Consider the following 22,451-nt stretch of genomic DNA (forward strand, 5'->3'; position numbering starts at 1 on the left):
CAAAGCCTGTAAGGCCAGCTGCTCAGCCCTTAGTCTCGCTGGACAACACAGATTTGCGTACCTGTCCACCGCTGGACAAACACGGGGCAGAGACATGACAAGACAACACAGCACATGCACTTTTAAAGCAACTGGAAGGAGGAAAAGAAATAACGAAAAAAAAATCACTTTAAGATTCTTGCAAAGAGAAAACGAGAAGATACCTTTTCACAGAGTCCAGCAGGCTACCCAACATTATGCTATACAAAGAGATGATTCTGCAACAGGAGTTTTGCTACCAACTCACCCAGACAGGCTCACCCGATTTCACCTCTGCAGGTCCCCACAGTTGAATTACAGGTGTTTCTGAAAGTCAAGACCAAGGCTCTACAGGGTTCCAAAGTCCTAAATCCTGCTAGAAGTATGCTGTTGCTATCACAAGAGCTATAAATAAATCTCCTCAGATCACCTAAAGCCTTGCATCAGTATAATTTCAAACAAGCTCCAACAGAAAATATCAGCTACTCTGGGTTTGTGTGCTTTGCTCTAATAGCATTGAATGCCTGGGCAACAAGATGAAGAGCTCTTGCAAAAACAGAAGAGACAAGCCGAGATAAATTGTATTATGTACTAATACCCACCCCTATTGACAACACTTATCTGTAGAACTAAGGTCTGTGCAGACAAGGGGAGTTAAAAGCTCTCTTATCTTCAGAAACGGCTGTCTGCAGTGAAGTTTGTCCAGGCCCCATCCTCCCCACGTCTGGCTTCTGGACCGGTGGGGTTGAAGGAGATTCTGACTCCAATGAAGTCAACAGTAACATGAAGTCCACCAGAGCCAGGATGCAGGACCCTCCAGGATGGAGAGGAATGCTGTATTACCTGCACTGCACGCACACACGTGAGCAAAACAGCCGAGGCTTGGAGGAACACTTATGACCTCACAAAGCATGCCTTTTCTTGAGCGGAGGCTAGCATTCGCACGCAGGCACATCACCTGCACTCAGCTCCATCCGTTTGATAGCACGCATTCTATCTCTGCCAGCAGGAAGGGAGTTAAGTCAGCCTTTTGTATAAGCTACAAGTCTGCAGAGTCTTTGTATAGCTTTGTACCTCTGGGACCAAGGTTATTCAAAACTAGAGGTTTTCACAGCACAAGAAAAAGCAGCAATTCAGAGTTTAATTTTAAAAGTCCTTACCTGCATCGCTTGTGTCCTTCTAATTTAATCTCACAGCCTCACCTCTGTGTCAACAAATGGTTTACATTTTAGTCTGGTTTATTCAGCCTCTTCTTATATCAGGCACTGAAGGTTGATGGCTCAATGTGCCCCATCCCAGGCATCCCTAAGCTTGAGGGTTTGACCCGAATTCTAAGTGTTGGTGAAACTGATCAGAACAGTAGAGTTAAAAAAAAAAAAGTGATAACAACACACGGTAGGGAAGAAAATGTCACTGCAAGCTATGGAGGAAGAAAAACAGCAGAAAGATATGAAGAAAAAAAAAAGAGGAGAGAACACCTGCACCATACATAATGTGCTGCTTTCAGCTGCTCAGTAATAATACCTCTGTCACCACTACAGGTGTTACCAATAGATTCAGAAGTAAGCCACTGATATAAAGAGAAATCAACATATTCTTCTGAAGAGCAAAACAGCTTTAAGTGCTTTTTAACAAGAACATATATAAGTACTCTCCCAAATAATCTGAGGACTGTTGAGGCAGTAAGTAGCACACTGCTACTGCTGGGAGTTCATCTAGCAACATCTTGAGTTCTTCTTGGATTCCTTTTTTGAGGAAACCTTAAAGATTTAAAGAAAAATCTAAGAGACTTCTATTGCAAAAATATATTTTCAAATCCCTGCTTTGTAAATCAGTTGAATACATTTTGGATTCGGGTGTTATCTTGCCCCTTTACTTCCTGATAAGGACCACTTTTTATGCCAAGTTTTTCTAGTGTTCTCCTGTAAAGACTTGAAGAAAGTTTTTTTTTTTTTTCCGCATCTAATAACGCTGCTGCATTCCAAATTGTTGTTCCCTCTTCAAATCAAGATATTCAGGGCCTGTTTCCCTTTGGGTTGTACTTTAACAATGTACATGTAAGGTGTAAAACATTTCAAGTAATTTACCTTTGTTTTCCCAATCCCATTTCCCATCACTGCTGAAGAGTTACAACAATGCTGTCACGAGGTACAAGAGGAGTTCTGATCTCTTACTTCTACATCTCCGCTGTTTATCCATCCACGCCCTGATGGAAGGCTCAAGCCTGGAGCAGATCTCTGTGTGTACAGATGCTAAGAGGTGATGACTGTGCTCCCGCTGCTGCTGCCGTGCAGTTTCCTTTCCTGCACCGCCAGTGACCCGAGCACGGCACGGTCTGTATGCTTCTCATGCCACGCTGAGCATTGGGAGCTTTCAGCTCAAGCTCTTCTGGTGTCACCCCATGCCCAGGCGGGTGGGCACCGCTCTCAGTGCAGGGTAGCCCTTTCAAATACCCAGTTGCATTTTTGGCATTATCAGAAAAGCAGAGATCCTCTGCACCTTAGCGGGTACTGGCAGAAGCTCCCTTTAACCCTAACCATTAACATCATCATCTGACAGCATCTTTCATTATCCCACTTCTTCGAGGCTTTGTGGTATGTCAATTCATTAGCATAAAAGATCAAGGCTTCATTTACAAGAAAAATACCATAAACAAGAAATTAATTCAGCAGATCAGTTGATTTCAAATGAGAATGGTGATGTTAATTTCAATGTTAAAAAAAAAAAAAAACACCTCTCGATACAGTAATTAAAATCTCTTCCACCAGATATAGTCAAGCATATGCTCTGCCTACACAAGGACTGATTAATTGACCCTAAAATGACAGCATCCACCCAGCAGTGGGGACCAAACTGTCCTACATTACAGAGCCCAAGATACCACCTCCTGCTGCAGAAAAGGAGAACCTGCTCTCTTCTGCCTTGCAAAGCTCCCCCATTCTTCGACAACACGTTGCAGGTTTCCTCTTCTGCTTGTCGACAGCCTCTTCCTAAGTTTTTGCCTTCCAGGATTGGGTTAAATAGACTTCCTTAATGCAGAAAGTGTGATGATGAGCACTGGATGAAGCTTGGTGCTACCGTCCACATCCTCGTATTCACACAAACCTGCTTGCCCTTTATTGGCTTGGTGCTGAGCTGTGTATCGGTTTTGCTTGGGGAACACAGCAGGGCTCCGTTTCTTGCTGGACATCAGACCACAGGCTCTGCCTTTGCAAGTCTCTTTATCTAGATTGATGAAGGCAAGCTTCAGAAAGAGTATTTCAGCAGCCTCATAGAAGGGGCATTAGTCACTGCTGCCTTGGTGCCTAGCAAGAGCCATCAATTTCTGTGAAGCAGACAGACATAACCTTAGAGTGAAATGCAGCCAGACTCACTGACCCTGAGCTTTTCTTCTTTTTCTGACTCCACAGCTCTGATGAGACCTGTGGGAGTTTGGACTTCAAAGCAATGCAGGATCATGCCAATTAGGAGACTATAATAACCAATGTAGAACTAATCCCCTATTCCCCCAGGCAACCCACATTGACATCCACCACTAATGGAGACAACTGCTGAAATCGCTGGACTTCCCTGCATCATCTCAAAGACAGAATGCAATCCACAGCTGCTGTGGGGACACAGGACTGCAACGGGGCTGGCAACCCACGAAAGCAGGCGTATAGCATCTTTAGCATTTCTCCTGCCATAAATGCACATTTGAGAGGCATTTAAACTGTAAGTCTCAACACCAACCCATGTAACTTTCTAAAGGAAGAAGACATATAATAAACAAGGTTAGAAGAAAGAAACCAGCGAAGTTTTACAACTTAGAAAGTGTAATTAAAATATAACAGTCCCTTTTTGAAAAAACACTAAATATACATGCAAAGCTTTCGTATAATCTGTTATTTGACAGCATTCTTAAACTAAGTGTGATCTCTAAAAGCAATACTGAAATGAAAGAGCAAATGTATGGGGCTGAAGTAGGTTTCATGACAACACCAGGGAAGCAAAACTAAAGATGTTGGTCAGAATGACAGGATTTTGTTTAAGAACACATGTACTGCTTTGTAGCTTGGAGAAGAAAAATTGATTTTCCAGACACTGCTATAAAACATGCCAAGAAACAAGTGTAAACCAGAGAAAGCACAAGCTATAACGAGATAATAAAGCATCCAAATTTTTCCATGTATGCCTATTTATGGAGGGAAGGAATTACCCTATACTTAACTTTGCTCCCTCTGTCACAGGTCAAAAGACAAGGGACATTTATAGAAAGCAGAGCTGAGCATTAAACCCGATGTGCATGGAGTGCTATCGACAGGGGTTTAGCGGAGCTGATGAGCAGCCTGGGACCTGCATCCAGATGCCTCGTTTGGCACCGAGCGAGAGCCACGTTGCAGTAACCCCTGCGAGCCCAGGAGCGGAGCTGGTTTATTACAGAAACGAAGACTGAAAGGAAACGATGGTTATGTTCAAATATTTTGATTCCATTCATTATCACAGGGCAAAACGAGTGCATAACAGTGACCTTTCACTGGGTTCAAAGGAATTAATTTGATTTATATGTACATTACTTTAGATTGTGATGTGCAATAATCTTGTTGAAGTAAATTTTTAACTCATGCTACAAGTTACACAGTCAGATACACGTACACTACATACACATCAAAGGGAAACCTCAGAGAAGAAAGCAATTGCTACAAAATTGCAATAGGAACAGGCAATGAGCTGTGGGGTTCTGGTCCATATAACCAGAAGTTGAAGGACAATTGAGAAAATAATTCTACTTGTATTAATTGTATCCTGCTTGGCTATTTCTTCCAGGCTATTTAAGCATGCTTTCCAAAACTGCACTAATTTGCTCCATCAGTTATGGCTTAATGTCGTCTTGACATGCTTGCTTCATCAGCTTCCTGATTCATTTCACATTTTATGCATCTGTTTTTTTCCTCTCCTTTAAGCCTTATTTTTTCTTAAATATATCAGATTCATGTAGGATCTTGTCCTACAGTGCTTGGAGCAAGTCAGTGCTTGGAGCTGAATTTATCGTTCCTGAATTTATCCCTGCTGCAACAGCAGATCCCTGCATGTGGCCCAGCAAGAGGCAGCAGGAAAAATGTGCTTTCCATGCTATCTTGGTGCTTATCTTCCTGTGTGCTGGAGGCAATAGGCAAACACTTGGAAGAAACCTCAGGAAGCAGAAGGGTGTACCTGGCATTAACTTTCCCTGGAAAAACAAAGGAACATCCGCTCCATGCTGAGGGAAGCTGGAGGTAACGAAGAGCAGTGTGTTTTGGGGACACAGACCAGACAGCCTGGAAAGCAAAACGCACTGTGCCATGTTTCACAGAACACGAGCATCTACCATATTCTGGCACAGCTTTATCTGTGTGTCCTTGTTTTCTTGCAGTGATAAATAACACCTAATGTGCATTTCCACTGTTCTGCCCTCCGGGCAGGGGAAATCCAGAGTGCACACAGGGCTGGCCACAGTCAGCTGAACACCAGGACTCCGAAGAGATGCTCAAGTGATGGCAACTGGGAACCCCGCACGTCCACCTGCTGGAGGCAGGACAGGGCTTGTTACCTTAGCCTGATCTGGAGTAGAAACTTCTGTGCTTTTAAAAAGGATCTGTTTGCTTCTGGTGATTTAATAGCTATAAAACCAAGTTCTGGGATCTGAGGCTCCAGCAAGCAGTCTGAGCCTCACAGTACGTGCTAGTCCATGTGCCTCCTGCAGGAATTGCTCTGGTGAGCCTCTGTCCCAGAGCTGGGCACTGGTATTAATCCCAGCATCCGCCCTGAAAAGGAGACAAAATCCATCTTGATTCATCTGCCCAAGCCCAGGTGTGGGCAGCGGATAAGCAATATCACCAGAACAACAGGCACAGGGGAAGATATTTCCTCGCCTTGTGTGCTTTGGACTAGCAGATTATCTCAGTGTGCAGAGCAAAGCTGAGCAAATCCTGCAAGTGCCTTCCAAAAAACGGGGCAGGGGGAGTAGGTGCTATTATCGGTGTCCTATTGTAGTTGTAATAAAGAAGTTTCTTCAGTTAATTTATTGCTGGTTCTCCCTGAAATAACAAATAGCTCAGGCTGCTTCTGCAGAAACAGTCAGCGGGGAGCTGACTGGCATCACGTGCATTTTACACTTCCCCCAGCTAATGCCAACATTTGAAACCACGTGGCAGTTCTCAGGGAGATCACAAGGAGCTTTTACGCTCCTGTGAGGACTGCAGGTCCATAAACTAGCCAAATAGTACAGCAAAGCATAAACAGAATATTTTCATCCATGTCAGACACAATGGTATTCCCCAAAAGCAGAGGAACATCAAGTTCGCTTGCTAAAACTAGCAGACTGAATGACTTCAATTTACAAATATAAGAGGATAATAAGAAAACATAATTAACTGATTTTATTTAATAAACTTGAATAATTGGTTTATCCTTTCATTGCTGAGCTTTTCCTATAGATTAAAAGCTACAAAAAGAATAAGGTTGAAAAGAACTGGGAAAAAAAAATGCTAATTACTTATTGTAGTACAGATCAAACATAGTGGCATATTCCCAAAGCAAGGTTTATTTTTTTTGTGTCTGGGTTTTCCAACATTAATATAACCTCATGCACTGATGAAGTAACAGATCTGAACATTGAAGCATCTCCTGTGCTTTTTCGTTAGTAGGATGAATACCAAAGCAACCAATGCTTTCAATTCCAGTCTGCCAGCTACACAAGAGGGGAAGTTCCTAAACAGAATGTGCAGAAGTGTAAATTCCATTTCAAAAGTGAATTTGTGGCATACAGTAGGTATTTTGGGGGTATTTAGGCACTGAAAGATGCAGATAGGCAAGTGCTGTAATTTCCTACCATATTTACCAATTACATTCCATCCAAAATTATACACAAGTAACTAGCCTAACAGTAAGGGGAAAACTGACTTGCTGTTCTACTGTTGTAATGTTCCCCTAATGTCTCTTTCAAAAGGGTTGACAAACTAATCTTAGTTGTTATGCTGGCCAAAATATGGCATGTCATCCCACTTGATTTAATATTGATGTATTGATCAAAGCAAGTAAAATAGCACACATACATTTCAGAAGAAGAAAAACAAGTGTGACATGCAAAAAAGACCCTGATGATCTGATAAAAGTCATCAGACCTCATCAGTGATAGAGAGAGAGGCTTGGTGAGAGGTGCACAGGGCGGAGCAAGCTCCAAGAGAAACCCAGGGAGAGCGAGTGTGACTATCGATGACTCGGTGTGCAGCACACTTTCTAAGCGAAATCTCTGAACAGCATTTGGGAGCACTGAAATGTCAGAAATTCCAGTACTCAAAAGAGGGCCAAATCATAGCAGGCAGGCACCCTAGAGAGCTGAAGAACAGGCTGCTGGCTCCACTGCTTTGAGGAAGTGCTCATGTGGAGCGCTTGTGCTCAGCCTCGCAGCATCCTGCCCTGCCTCTCCTGCCTCCTGTGTGCGGCGCAGCCAAGCAAGGCAGTGCTGTGGGCGTGCTGGAGGAGGCTGTGGGCTTCTGACTGGTGTTTTGACTGCTGTGAAGTTTTGACTTGCAGCTAACCAATTTTACAGCGTTTGCAGATGTACATGGATAACCAGATAGACTATCCTCAATTTTCGGTGTCCCTCTGAATAGCATGTATCACTTGTGAGAATATGCAATTGCTAAACACAGCTTTTGAACTCAGAATAAATCAATAATTTATCTGAAATGATAGTTTTAGCCTGTTTAATAATTCACAAGTGCCCATAAAGATGTTTAGGATTATTTTTATCAGTACATCAGACATGCAAACCACTCCAGTGGGTAACACCCGCACCCGATTCCCGATGTGGAAATGCCCCACTGCCTCCAGGACCACATGGTATAGAATTAAAATGTTAAGCACATTCTCTTCCCTGGGGAACACTTGAAGGCTTTCATTATTCCAGTTATAGATTCATTATTAGTCCTTTCCAGATCATTTCAAAAGCTAACAGCTCCCTGATTACATATAGCCGTAGAAATTACTGGGAGAGCAAGCAGCTTAACACAGCAGCGTTTCTGGACACATCCTTTTCCAATACATAAAGGACCTTTAATGGCACAGTTACATGAGGCCTTTTATTTTTTTACATGCCTTCTCAAGCAAAAAGGAAAGAAAGCGGATGAAGAAATTTGCTTCTGACGTTTGATAACAGTTCAGCACAAATATTGGAAATTGGGAGCTCTCCCTGGCATTTATCTGTACCCTTTGAAGTTGTACCTATACCAGGGGCACCAGAAATACTCACTCTGTATTTTCATCTCAGGTGAGATGTGACTATCGCACATAAAACCCCTTCTGTCTCTATTACTTAGCCACATGGTCAAACAGGATTTGTTAAATGATGTGTTTTACTGAGCAACACCAATGGATGATGACTGAATAGGAGGCTAAATAATTTTTGCCATGTCATATGAGGATAACAAAGAGCAATATTTATTGCCCTACTAGCAAAATCTTCAACAGTCTCACAAAACTAAATCTACATGCAAAATGTTCAAGAACATGAGCCTGAGCTGGTACGGGTAGATATAGATGGGCAATAATACCTAAAGAGCCTTTTTTTTTTAACCTATGCGTGTACAGAAGAATAGACACAGGCATTCTTCTATTTGCCATTGCCTTTCCTCGTGGTGCAGGTGACTGAGCGAGACGCATATACCTGTGATAAATCCTTCACCTAAAAGGCAATTTGTACGTGCCTGCTGAAAGTACATTTACAGTCGCACCACGTGCCTACAATTAAGGGCTTTGATCTTCCACTGACTCCAGCATGTGTTTTAGTGAACCCCCTGAGTCACCCCGTCGGTTCAGTGGCAACTCGTTGCACCTACGCACATCTCAGTGGGTGCACACACAGGTATCGAAGCATGAGATTTGGCAGTGCTGATGCATTTGCATTTTTGCAATCCTATTTTCGGGGGGGAGAGGTTTTATGATGGGCTGAAATCCTAGCTCACAACTACCTCGTTATGGCAGAAAGGAGGAGGAATGGTGCCCAACCAACAGAAAAAGCAGCCCCAGCCCTGTCGCTTCTGGTGGCCATCTGCTCCTGCACACAGAGGCTGTGGGATATCAGGGAGGTCCCAGATGAATGGGCACGGCACGAACAGCAGGCCTTGGAGATGGATACTGATGTTTCTGGGATTTTTCTCTGATCTCTCTGATCTGAGATACTGAATGAGATATTTTCAGTCACTGGGCACAAGTGTAAGTGCTCCATTCACTACGGTGGGTATCTCTGATTTGCATTCTGCATAAATACAGAGATCCAGTGCAGGACATCGAAGTTGCCTTGCTTTAGACTTAGCAGTGTTAACGCACTTGATAAATAGGATAAAACAGAATTCACAGAAAAAATTCTGGAAACCTACTTGAAAATCTGAACCATATTTGTTTTATTTTAGTTTACCTTGTGCACCACTAAATAAACAAAGATTGCACAGAATGTGTGTAATCTGTAGTAGCAGCTAAATCAGCCTTCTTCATTTGCATGTTTTGCTTGAAACTCCTGAGATATTTTTATGTAGAGAAAAATAAATGTTACTTTCATTTTGCTTTAGCTCATTTTTATACTTTTCTGTGATAAATTATTCTTTTAATTTGAGTCTGGAGAAGAGACAGAAAAGCTATTTTCTACAGGCTGAAACATCATTGTCAAAGTAAAATGAAAACATCCAGTTCCACAAATCTAGAGCTTTTTGTAAGTACGGATGTCTAAAGAAGTTCTGGTGGTGCTGTTGTTCCAAACCAGTGCAGCAGGTAGTGATGGTAACAAGACTAACAACGACAGAACCAAGCAGAGATAATTTAGCACATGGATATTTTTATTATTGCTATTTGAAAATGTTCCTGGTCTCTATAGTAGCTCTGCTGTCAATAAATATTTCCCTTCTTTCCTTTCCTTCAGTAGGTAAATTTACATTTTTCTCTTTAGATAGCAACTATCATACCAGACACAAACTGTCATATGTGAGCCAAATTCATTCCTGAATGAATCCTTCATGCTACAAAAGGTTTAGTCAGGAAAGTATTGGATTAAGAACAATTGAAATGAAAATAACGTTGTGATTATTCTTCTACTTAATCAGAAAGTGTTACAGGCATAAGAAAAAATAAAAATAATGGGCCAGTTAGTCCAGATTAACCCCAGCCATACTGAATTTTGGGAGAATCTGGTCCAACGTTCATTCCTTCAAGTGCGCTTTCTAACCAATTTCATTTAGACTTGAGTGCACAGACTACATTTTGCAGAATTTGGTCCTCAAGAGGTTGTACAGCACAGTTGTTGCTCTTTCTGCCACAAATCACATCCTTTCAGAGCAGCTCTTGTGATTACAGCCAATGACCGGGATGGGCATGACCTTTCTCTTCATTCCGTGCCAAACCCAGAGATGTTCAAGAGAGGATGCAAGATTCAGTGAAGTTTGGCTTGGGACAAACACATCTGCTCTTAAAAAGTACTCGGTATTTGGAATCACATACTGCTAAGGACTGTGGAGACTGCATTGCTCACTCCTCCCCTCAGACAGCAGGATGGGAGAGACGCCACAAGATGCTTAGGCACCAATTTGCGAAGCACAGCTCCAAACACTGTGCGGTGCTTCATTTCTCCTTCTTACTCAATATATTATCCCTTTGGCATCCTGCCACCTTTGTCATAATGGATTATAATTTCAGTTTGATGGAAAACTTTGGACAGACTGTTCTGAGTCATGGCAGGGAGTAACTGTAGTCATTCTAGAGGTTTAATTTATACCTGCCAAATTTTAGGCATACAGTACAGTAAAAAAGGACTCAAAATGGTACAAATAAAGTACTTCTGCTGGAAACTTAAAGTGCACTATGGCTCAAGACTTAGTCTTGATTTCTGTGATTTATTATGTGAATAATTAAAAAAAAAAAGACTTCTGTATTCGAGAGTGGTGCAGATAACAGGGGCTGATGTAATCAGTCTCTCTCAAAATGGGCATTACTTACTGGAGAGGATTTAGGTGGTTTTAGGAAAGGATTAAAAATGCAGTGATCTACGCACATAGCAGCACACTAGTAAGTTAGGCTATAGGAGAGCAGTGAGAAATTTACCATATGAGCACTCACAAGGAATACAACAGACCTTCCTCCAGAATATCGTCAAGGAGCTGGAACTATCTGGACAGCACGGAATTTCTCTTGGAAGATTTTCTTGCCTAAAGAAGCAAGAATTAGCATCCATAGTATAAGCGATGCTAAAACCTTGCAGCACAGGAGGATGCATCTCAAGACTGGGGGCAACAGAGCAGGTGGATATGGGTGGATATGTGATGAACAAGGAAGGAATTCTCCTGTTACAGAGCGGACTGAACAGGTCCCAGCCCTTCATAACACATTAGGGCTGCAACTCTATGTACAGTTAAAGCATCACATCAGCACGTAAGGAATAATTCCTGCTCACAGCAGGAGACACAGGAGTTTTCCAGGAACTAGAAAAGCTATCCATATATTCAGAATGGCCCCATACTCTGACTGCAGCAAATAATGATTCCTGCCCACAGTACAGCATCATATACGGAAGTTTGTAAAGGAAGTTTTTGACAAATCATTATATGATGGCTTTCAGAGAACAGATAATTGGAAGTGTCTGCAGGTCACTGACTAAGTAGTGTTACTCTCAGCTAGAGACGAAAAGTCCAACTGCTATTTCTGTAATTAAAAGTAAAATCAGTATATTCCTAACCTCCTTCTACCAAACCAGAAACCCACAACAAGAAGCATGTGTCAGCTGTACAATTACAGCACTTCAATTAGATCTATAAACCCAACTCCTAGGCAGCATATCAGCATCTCCATTCAGATAAGCCTAGCTGCTCCCTGGAAGCAGAACAATCATGTTCCGCAGGGCTCCCAGGAGAGGCTGTGTTATCTGCCGAACCGCTCAACAAGTTGTCAGTGAAAGCTTCAGCGAGCTGGCAGCGGAGCAGACAAAACCCCGTTCTGTGTTCCCAGGGCAGCAGCACATTTTGCAGGAGATGGGGATTTCTATTTGTTAAACTAATGGGAAGTCTCGGGATGTCGTGGCATCCCACAGCAGACACTGCCTGAAAACTGATGATTTATTAATTAAATCAATGCCCTGCTGGCCAGACGCAGTCTTCACCCAGCCATTCTGAAGCGTATCAAGCCCCATAGCTGCAAACATGACTTGCTCCTTTTGGCCTCTTAGTACAGCTCCACTCCATAAAGGGTTATAGCACACACATTATAACCCTAATACTGCCTTAAAAGTGCTAGTCTTCATATAAACATGGCTAATGGGATTTATACCAGACCCTTGAAGAGCATTAGACCCAGCCAGTCCGTCAGCCTTCAGTGTTCAGAGAGCCACGAACAGTCTATAACTCTCTTCTTGTGCTTGTTTTGGCAGATGAGTCTAACAGAACGACAAAGAAGAGAGAAAATGAACCTAAACATCTCCTTTACTGGAGACAATCAGCTTCAAGGTCTCACCCCCACTGTACTTCAAAAGGCTGCTCTAGGAACAATAATGCTCTGCACATGCTGCTCATACTGCTGTAACTAAGTTAGTTCATGAAATCATTACAGAAATACCAGCACAACCTTTAATGGGGACACAGCTGCTGAGGAAATGTTTATACTGATCTGATTTCTTTCTTTTCTCTCCTAGGTATGGCTATACTGGTGTAACAAGAGATCAGACAATGCTAACACAACTAGCCCAAATTTCTAAGGTACGTATGACTGTAAAGCCATAAATGAAGAAAAATGAGATTGCAAAATAAATGTAAAAAGAATTCCGTACAAAACACACATCAATATATCCATAAAAATATCTGACTGAACTAATTCTTTAAGTAACTTTATATACTCTGCGCTACAAGTTGCTCCAGAAGATCCCCAGCACAACACTTCTGCAAATCCCACACTGCAATTATTGCTGGTTTACACCTCCTGGGCACTAAATGCTTTCCACAAGAGGCCAGTTAAGTCACTTACTGAAATAGAGTAGATGGTATCTCTCCAGCACACACTGTGCTGATGCTTGAGTGCCCATTTTCCAATTAAATTAGTACATTGTAGATTTACCTAGTTGTCTGACAGAAGAAGAGGAACTGCCAAGAACTCATTAACATCTTCTTATCGAGGTACTAGCTGCTAAACTAAGATTTGATTAGCAACACAATCAGACATTGTTATTTTGGCAGCATGGTGTGGATTATATAGAGACTGAAAAGCGGGGAGATTTATCGTATATTTGTAAAAAAATAAAATAAAATAAATCATTATGTTGTGTAGTCCTAGAATGCCTGCAGATAAAGGGAGTAGAGTGGCCTTAAACTATTTCTTCCTACAGAGGAACTATCCATTTGTGAGTTATTTCAACAGATTTGTCACGACAGTTCTGTTTTCACTATTTTATGAGAGAAATAACAAATGCCAACATTGTTCTTCAATTCCCAACAACCCAGAGAACTTAGTTGTTCGGTGCACACACACCCCAAATCCTTTTCTTTGCCAGATTAAACACAGAAATGGCAAAAAGGACAGATTTTTTGGCTCATGCTGGAAAAATACTCTTTATTATTTGTATTGTGGCAGCCTCTAGGAGCCACAGCAGTGGATCCAATCCTCACTGTATGAGGACAAACAGAATTACGAGTGTTAATTAAACCACAAGATGCTTAAAATGTAAGCCAAAATACACATCAAATAAGAAGTATGATAATCTGAGCGTCCATTCTGCCCACACTGTGCTAAAAGACACCAGCAAAACTTATGACTGCTACAATATTTAAAGAGCAAGAGATACAAAAAAGCCTCAGAGTCTGTGTGAGATCTTGCTCCAGCTACACCTGCGACCCCACACCAGTTTCATTGAAACCGACAGAATTTTGACTTGAATTTCAATGGGAAAAACAAGCAAAAATGTGCCATGATCGAACTCCAAAAGCATGCAACTGAAGTCTGTTGTTGCCTAGAAGGGTTCCTAGTAGCAAGCTAACGCCAGGCACAATTATATCCAAACAGGAAATGTCAAGAAATAATATTTATTTTTAGATAAATACGTGAGATTCAGAAGTTCAGTAAAAGTGAATGACTAATGCATAGTAAGCCACCAATGAAGAACCTGATTTTATTCTTCTGATTTCTACAGAATTATTTTTAGAGCAACATTTCATAAACTTAATAAGAAGGAAAAGAATCTTATTAACTAGAAAGCTGGTCTACATTTTGCGGCAATTTTGCTCTAAGCAAGACATACAGCTGAACAATAATTAGGTACAATAACTACATTATGCATGTCTTGCTTCTTGTATATGAGGGTCCATTTTTGAATTATAAGAATTACATATTGTTTTAACTTTGAATTATCTATCTGCTGCCATTGATACTTTCACATGCTAGGAAAACCAGGAAAACCAAACCTCTCCTTGAGGTACCTTGCCTGGACTCTCTGGACTCTCCAGTATTTTCATTTTTTAAGTGTTAATAATTTCAGCAGCTGTTGAATCATAACGAGATAAAGTCATAATTGGAATTTAGTAAGAGAGATGTTACGGTTTGCCATGCAGCCATGAAAGTATACCGGAGATTTATTTACTAATTTAAAAGGGCAACAGGATTACGGGGCTGTACCTTTTCCAAGTAATACAGTAACCCACAGGAAAAGTTTTTGAAGCAGGATCACATTTATTTTAGGGCTACTTACAGGTAAAATTTAATTAGTAAAATGCAATTAGTACCAGAGAAAGGGACTACCGAGGGGCTATTCACTACTTGTAGTGGGGGGTCTAGCTACAAGGTTAAAGGTTTTCAGGTAAGCTACCAGATGTTTTAGAAACATTTTTATATACACATGCTGTCACTTGAGGGTTCCCTGGTCCTGACCAGGTGTGTCGCACACAGACAGCCTGCGAGGGGCAGGAGGACATCCTTTGGGGAGCTCAAGGGACTCTGCCCACATACACTGCTGTTTTGCAGCAGCTGCGGGGCAGGAAGGCAGAAATCCCCCTATTCCCATCACGCTGGAGGTCATTCCTTCCTTCCAAGAGATGTGGAGTCACGCAGTGAGGCTCCTTGGGAAATATGGCTTTGCTCACAGAGGACAAGAATATCAGAGTCTGGCTCCGAGCTTAAAGGACTGCTTTAAATTTTCATTAGGGATGGGGAACTGTGCCGAGCCACAGGAAGCAGAATCCTGGTGGATGGTCAAAAGCACCATTTATAGAAGCAGCCCGCAATTACCCACCCAGATCCATTGTCTACCACTGTCAAATATTTGGCAATTGACTTCTTTTCTACAGGGCTTCAACCACTCATAAAGTTTTTTAATTAAAAGTGCACGGCACTACTTCAGACATGTAATGAAACATTCATTCGCACGCTGCTGTATTTACCAAGCAGAGTACAGATGCGGATGCTGCTCACAACCAACAAAATGAATGGCAAGGATCTTGTTTTCACCACTGCATGCAACAAATAAACACATTAAATGTTTGTATACTGGGTGTTTCATCTGAGCATGAGGTTGCCCATTGTGCATGCGGAGATGGAAAATTCCTGTGCAAATGGCCAGTCAGCTGTTTTCACTATTACTTGGGACTATAATTACATTAACAACTCTGCTACCTACAGAATTATCTCCAAGTCCCGCTGAGTCTGGGAGCTCATTCAGGGTCTATTTTACAGCGTATTCTCCAGATGGTTCCCTTCCTAAAGGCAAGATTTCCAGTGGTGAACATGTGCATTTTTTTGCTACTGAAAATGTTCTGCCCTCACAGACACGAGAGTCAAAACTCCTGAGGGAAAATAAGCACAAGCCGTAATGCAATTTCTCCAGTGCCTCAGAGCTAAGACAGGAACAGAACCACTGTGCCCTGTCTCCTGGTGTCCTGGCCACTGCCTGCTTGTGCAGTTTCATGTGCAACCACACTGCTGAGCGAGCAGAGGAAACACCGACCTACTGCTGCCTATCGCCGCGCTGTGCAGAATAAGGGCAGCAGTTATTTGGGGACTCAAACTATGCAAACTCCTCAGGTTCTCATTTACTCTTGTTAAAACCTCTAAGAATGAGGTTTGTCTGGATGAAGAATGCAAGGACTGGGACTTTTTAAAGCAATCTCCTTACCTGCAGAAATGCCATTGTACAGCATACCCCCATGGTTTTGTAACAGCAATTACAGTAGTCATGCAGGATGTTTTTGCCTGATAAAAATTTTCTTTTATATTGTCAAAATCATTTTTGAAAACCGCATCACCAAATATGTTATTGTACAAAACAAAGTATTATGACTAAGATAATTATTTCACTTTTGCTTAATGTATCACCAGCATTGATTGAGCTAGAAAAGCAAATGTAATGGAAGCCCATCTTGTCTTCTAAAATATATCTTTGAACAGAAGTGAATGTCCAAAAATTGTGTGCCTGGCAACTTCCAGTGACATTTTGACAGTTTGTGGAATCTATCATCAGGGAACAACTTGTAAATTTAGTTTGGCATTAGGGACTCTCTCCCTGTTAAGTGTTTCATACCACAGATTCTGTTTTGAAAGCGGGGCCATTTGGCCTCTCTATTTTTCTTTTCTTGTCCATGACAGAATGAATTTCAAAAGGGCTGACAGTAAGAAGTCATTAATTTGAAAGGTCCCCATTCAAATGGAAATGCACTGGAAGGAGGGAATGGCTGACTCCAGATTTCTCCAGTTTCCCTGCAGAGATCTTGGACTCCAGCACCCTGGAATTTTACCACGAACTAAACCCAAGAAGCTAGTCCTAGAGAAATAAAGGATAAGATGGATGTTGAGCTGTGAGTTCATTCAGTGGAGAGGGAAGCTGGCAGCACGAAGAGACTCTATTTTCTGGAGAAGATACCATGTGCTGTCCTGGCCATTCTTGTGCCCTCTTCAGAGCCTCCTCTCAGACCAAACCTTCATGGGTGAAGAAGTGATGAAGGCAGGGAGCATGCACTGCTGTGCTCCTTCTTGCCTGTAGATTGCTCCACCTGTTGCAAAGGCGGTACATGTGCTTGTTCCCACTGTGCCTTGTCCATGAGGAGTGAACTGCAATCAGATGGGTGCGATGATGGAAAATAGTGGTTGTGTGCTACTGCGGGAGCCTAGGGGAGCTGGATGCACTGAGTCTGTTCCAGCAAAGGGGAACAGGAGAGCCCCAGCAGGGAGCTCTGCGCTCCTCTCCAGAGGAAGCAAAGCAAGAACTTGGCCAGCTGGGACCCAGACTTACCAAGCTGGCATCTAGGACTGACAGGTCTACAAAGCTCCAGCAACTTTCACAGGGAATTGCACACTAGAATTCATATTTACATCAGTTAGGTCCAAAGACACGTTCCTAGACCCACATGTATACTATATGAATACACCCACATCTTCTTGTTGCCTGAACAGAGGCCAGGAAAGAAGATTTTCTGTGACTAATCTGAGGCAGATGCAGTAACAAGGTGTTTAGGAGTGTTATCTACTCTTTCTCATAAAGCTGAACAATACTGATGCCTAAACACATGCTTGGAAAGGCATTTCTCAGATCCTTGCAAGGCTCTTTCGGTTCAGCAATCTGAAAAAAAAGTGACATGTTTCTGGAAGCCTGCCAGAGCCATGATAAATAATACGCTGCCCTGATAGTTTCTATACAGCAGTCCCCTGAAACTCACTGCAGCCAAAGAACCTTCCTCTTCTGTAAACACTTTTGCTGGTTTTGTTAGTACATGATATAAAATAAGAATTTAAATGTGTTGTAATAATGCATATTATCAAATGTTTTGGAATCTTTTTTTTTTTTTTATGTGGCTCTGCAGTAGCATGCCACATGGTTACTGTTGTGTGCCTTACCTGAAAACAGATTCAAAGTGACAAGAGCAACCTGCACGCAGTGATTCTCCTGTTTACCCTTTGCTAGTATGTTGACTGCACATTCAGATTAGGCAGAGGTTATGCAAAATATGCACATTATATATATATGCAGAGATTCCTCTGCTCACTCACGAAGTTACAGGATTTTCCAAGGGTGGGCACAACCTATGTGGAGTAGTGTGCTGCACAGCCAAGCCCTTGAGACACACTAAGCTTAGGAATGTATGCTGCACAGGACAAACTAAAATCTTGTGAGACTTCAAGTACATCCATACCTCACTGCCTTTTTAAATTAAAAGGAGTTTTCAGCACAACCGTGCTCTTGACTTCCTGCTGTTTTCCACTTTTAGGACCTGTCAATTTCCTATTTGCTTTGTAGAGTTTTTGCTTATCCTGTCTTTATGTCCACCAATGTACCCTACGTCTAAAACTCTCATTTTCCAGCAGAGTACACCATAGGTATCAGTCACACACACGTACACCAAAGGAGCGTTCAGAACAAGCCTCAGCGTATCTGCAGTGGGGATATGGGGGAGGCTGGCAGCATGAGGTACCGGAGTAAGATTTCAAGTGTTTGTAAATTAATTTTAGTCACATTGGCCACCTTGCAAACATAAACATAACATCCACGGAGCTGCAGATGGAGGAGGTATGTGTTACTCCTCACTCCCTCAATGCCACGACTAACGCGATACAGACGTGCAGAAGCTCGTGCAGGAGTTCTCCCTAATCATTTTCAGCAAGAGCAAACAGAAGGAGAGCAGTACAAAAGCCTGATTCTGACCATGTGCAATCACAAAAGCAAGCACAAAACTCACAAAAAAAAAAAAAAAAGCTGCACAAGGAATAAAGCTAAAGGAAAGCTTTTCTCCAAACATGAATGTCTGATGCTTTGGTTCAACGACTAAAGACCAGAGTAAGATGTCTAAATTGAATCCTCCCTCTGCTACAGACCTTTTGTGGTCTTAGGGAGGTAATTCCAGGTGAGATTCCTCTGTCCAAATGTGGGCATCAGATGCCAGAATTACCTGGGATTCCTTTTGCAGGGAGTTGAGTCTTGAGTCACCCATTGAGTCAGACATAGTTTATTTGTGTTCTGCTTTAAAGTGGGTAACCACATTTGGTCAAATGCATCTCACTTAGCAGCAAAGGTAATTAAATTGACACATTTACCTCAAGCAAGGCAGGCAAGGAAATCGTTAGCATTCCTTGGAAATGGGCCCCCAAACCAGACAAACACAGTGCTACAGTGGAGACAGGGCTTACCTGCAATGTGTGCTCGAGGAGGACTGCTCTGAGAGCTTGGAGACATGCTTGGAATGGTGATACTAAGACTTTTAGCCAATTTCTTCTGGCTGGCAGAGCACTTTACCTCTCTGGGGAAGCACAGTGAAGATTAGCACTACTGCAATGCAAATGCACATCTGTGTGGCTAGGAGGGACACATCCTAAACTAGGGCATGGAGAAAGTACGTGGATTTCTGAAGGCTTCTTGAAGTGAAAGGAGGAAGTGCAAGATGTGAGGAGCACAGAAACACGGGAATCTGGATTGTTGAGTCTCGTCCCCTTTTATTGCAACTCTGTAATCTAAGCATCTCTATGAATTCCAGCAAAAGACAAATTGCTCTTTTAACTGGGTTACTTGTAATAAAACTCAGGGACGTGTTCCGAAGCTTTACCCACAGGAAGGTGTGCTACAGAAGCACTGCATTAAGAGTAATGGGGCTATTCATGAGAAAAGACATGAGAAGAGCAAGCAACAGAAATGCCCGCATAGGCCATAAATCAGCAAAGAAATGTCTCGCCATGCAGTGACAAGAGAATTGGGTCCATCTGCAAGCAGCGTGCAATCTGTGTATGTCAAGGGGACAGATCTCCCCTCACAGCAGTCACCTTAGACTCACAGGGGAAGCTGACAATGGCAGTAGTGTTTCCAACAGCAATTACCATCCAAACATGGAAACATTCAATCTGGAAGAGATGTCAGGCAGCCTTCTTGCCCAGCCTCCTGCTCAACACAAGGATAGCTATGAGAGCAGACTTGGTTGCTCAGGTTTTAACCAAGCTGGGTCTTGGAAACCCCAAGGCAGTTGTCCTCCTGCCAAGCACCACAGTGAAGAGCCCCCCTCCATCTTTCTGAAAATCTTCTTGTTGATATTGGAAGCAATTAGGAATCCCTGAAACCCGCTATTCTCCAGGCTAGCCATGCCCAGTTCCCTCAGCCTCTCAATAGATCGTGTGCTCCATCCGCTGACTATCTTGGTGGCCCTCTGCTGAGCTCAGTCCAGTTTATGAACGTTTATCCTGTCCCGTGGGCCCAAAACTGGGTGCAGTATTCTAGAAATCATCCAGCAGGGAGTAACCACTTCTCTCGATCAGTGGCTAAGCTCCTGTTAATACATCCCAGGATGCTGCTGGTCTTCTTTGTTACCAAGGCACATAGCTGGCTAGCATTCAGCACATGGGCCACCACATCCATTCCAGGAGAACTGCTGAAAACTGCCATGCCCAGCTCATTTCAAGAGCCTTTCCCATCAAGCAACGGCTACCGCCTGAAATCAGCTCATCTGTTGCATAGCCTGGGCCAAGTGGTCCCACAGGTGCCCACAGCTTGAGAATTTTAGGGCAGGCCACAATCATTACCTAACCTGCAGTCACTTTAAAGCCCTTCTTTCCCAGTAGGATTGTCACACTGGAAGGGCTGATGGAGCTGAACTGGCAAATACTTGCTGCTTCCTTTGCTGTGGGTGGTGCTGATGACTGAGTGGCTGCACTCTCGCTGCCCTTCACAGTCTGTCCCCATTGCCAAAATCATAGGTGTCACATAACCACTTTCTTTACGTAATAGAAGAAATCAAGATACAAATGCATCCGGGTATAAACAGAAATAAAGGAATAGATTTCCTTATTCTTGAAGGAATTCCCACGTTCTGTGTGAGAACACCACTGATACACGGCAAAATGTATGGTGGTTTTTGATACACTATTTTTTCAGACCTCTTTGAACCTCTCTGCAAGAGCAGTCTGTGCTATCCACCTTCAGCTTAACATTTTGCATATATATTACATAGAATCCTCAAAAGACAAAAATATTAAGTTTTCTAAAAGCAGGTGAATAATTTTTCAACCATAATTTATTCAATTATTTTTGCTTCTATCTCTGCTTAGAGAGTCTTCCTCAAACAGACGGCATTTTTGTAATGTATCCATTAGTTGAAATTTTCTACTGGATAAGTTCTGTGAACAATTCTTGCTCTGTAGCTTCATTTTGAAAATTCTCACCTTTCAGCTGCATAGAAATTTACGTTCTGTTTTACAAGAAATTAATTTACCCTCCTGCTTTGTTTGGAAAGTTAGAGGTGAAAGGTGCTGTAAAGTTGAAATACTTTGTTTTGCTGGCAGCACTGCTCCTGACTGCAGAATGATGCTGGAATTATCTGCGAAAGCCAGAGAAACGACAGAAAGGGATTTCAATGTCAACAATCAAAGGAACAGAGGAAAAGCAGCCGTAAGCTGCAAAAAGTAATGGAAGTGGGATTAATTTTTTACTCTGTGGCAATGCTAATTCCTTAAGGAGCAGAAAGTAGTAGATTTACTCTGGGAATCCTCAGCCACTTTGTGCTGAAGTCAGCTTATCACTGCAGATGAACTGCTAGCGCACTACTTGTTATCTTCAAGGGCATGTACAACTTTTGTTTTCCACATAAACTCCATGTTCATGAAAGATGGAGGCCAGGCATGCCTGAAGAGTACAGATCTCCATTTGCCAGAACAGATTTAGTATTGCCTGCAGTTAGTGATCTCACATCTGCCTTTTATTTCTCATTTCAAAAAGTCAGGCTCTCAATGAAGTTCTTGACCTCACCTGACTCCACCAGCATCCAAAAATGAAGTGGTGATTTTTACAGTAAGCACCAAGCGAGTTCCAAGATGCTTAAATTTGCACTGGTCATCAAGCAGTAACAATTTTCAACCATTATTGTTCAAAAGTGGATTTGAAAACTGCTTACTTGGAATGGCTAGCTCCACTCACTAGCTGCTCCGGTCTCCAGATGTTAAAGAGACACTGATGCAAATAGCATAGTCCGGGGTGACTAATTTAAAAGTGCTGCATTAATCATATGTGGGATGTGTAATGAGTTCTCCTTCTGTGCCATGCTATTGTGCCTCTCTCTGAATAGATAGGTGTAGCTTGTTTGACAATCAGAAATCCTAGAAACATGGGCTGGTAAACGCTCGGGAGATCACTGAAACTCTTCTCTGCTCTGAGGAATGGTCATCCGTGCTACAGCCAGTCCTGATAGATGTTTATCCAACCTTTTTTAAAACAAATCTTCTTTAAATCTTCTTTTTAAACCTCCTGAGATTCCGGCTGCTCACACAGTAGCAGTTTTCTTTCTCTCTCTTTTTTTCCTTCCCCTTGGTATTTTAAGTAACCTCCCTAATTGCACTTGAGGAAGTTGCTTTTTATCCTACCATTGGTGGTCACAGAACAACTGATTACTGTCATCTTTACAAATGTGTTTATACATCTGGAGACTGTTGCC

General features: G+C 42.3%; 1 long non-coding RNA gene across 2 annotated transcripts; it reads left to right on the forward strand.

Annotated features, from left to right (window-relative positions):
• The first annotated feature begins 765 nt into the window (after positions 1-765).
• On the forward strand, positions 766-4,471 carry LOC106041613 (uncharacterized). Of its 2 annotated transcripts, none has more exons than XR_007166402.2 (4): positions 766-1,105; positions 2,144-2,351; positions 3,531-3,732; positions 4,248-4,471. It is a non-coding gene; the product is annotated as an uncharacterized lncRNA (long non-coding RNA). The 2 variants fall into 2 exon arrangements; XR_001210559.3 differs by having other exon boundaries at positions 766-1,034.
• The last annotated feature ends 17,980 nt before the right edge of the window (positions 4,472-22,451 follow it).

The sequence above is a fragment of the Anser cygnoides genome, chromosome 16, assembly GCF_040182565.1.
Source record: "Anser cygnoides isolate HZ-2024a breed goose chromosome 16, Taihu_goose_T2T_genome, whole genome shotgun sequence".
In the NCBI taxonomy this organism is placed as follows: domain Eukaryota; kingdom Metazoa; phylum Chordata; class Aves; order Anseriformes; family Anatidae; genus Anser; species Anser cygnoides.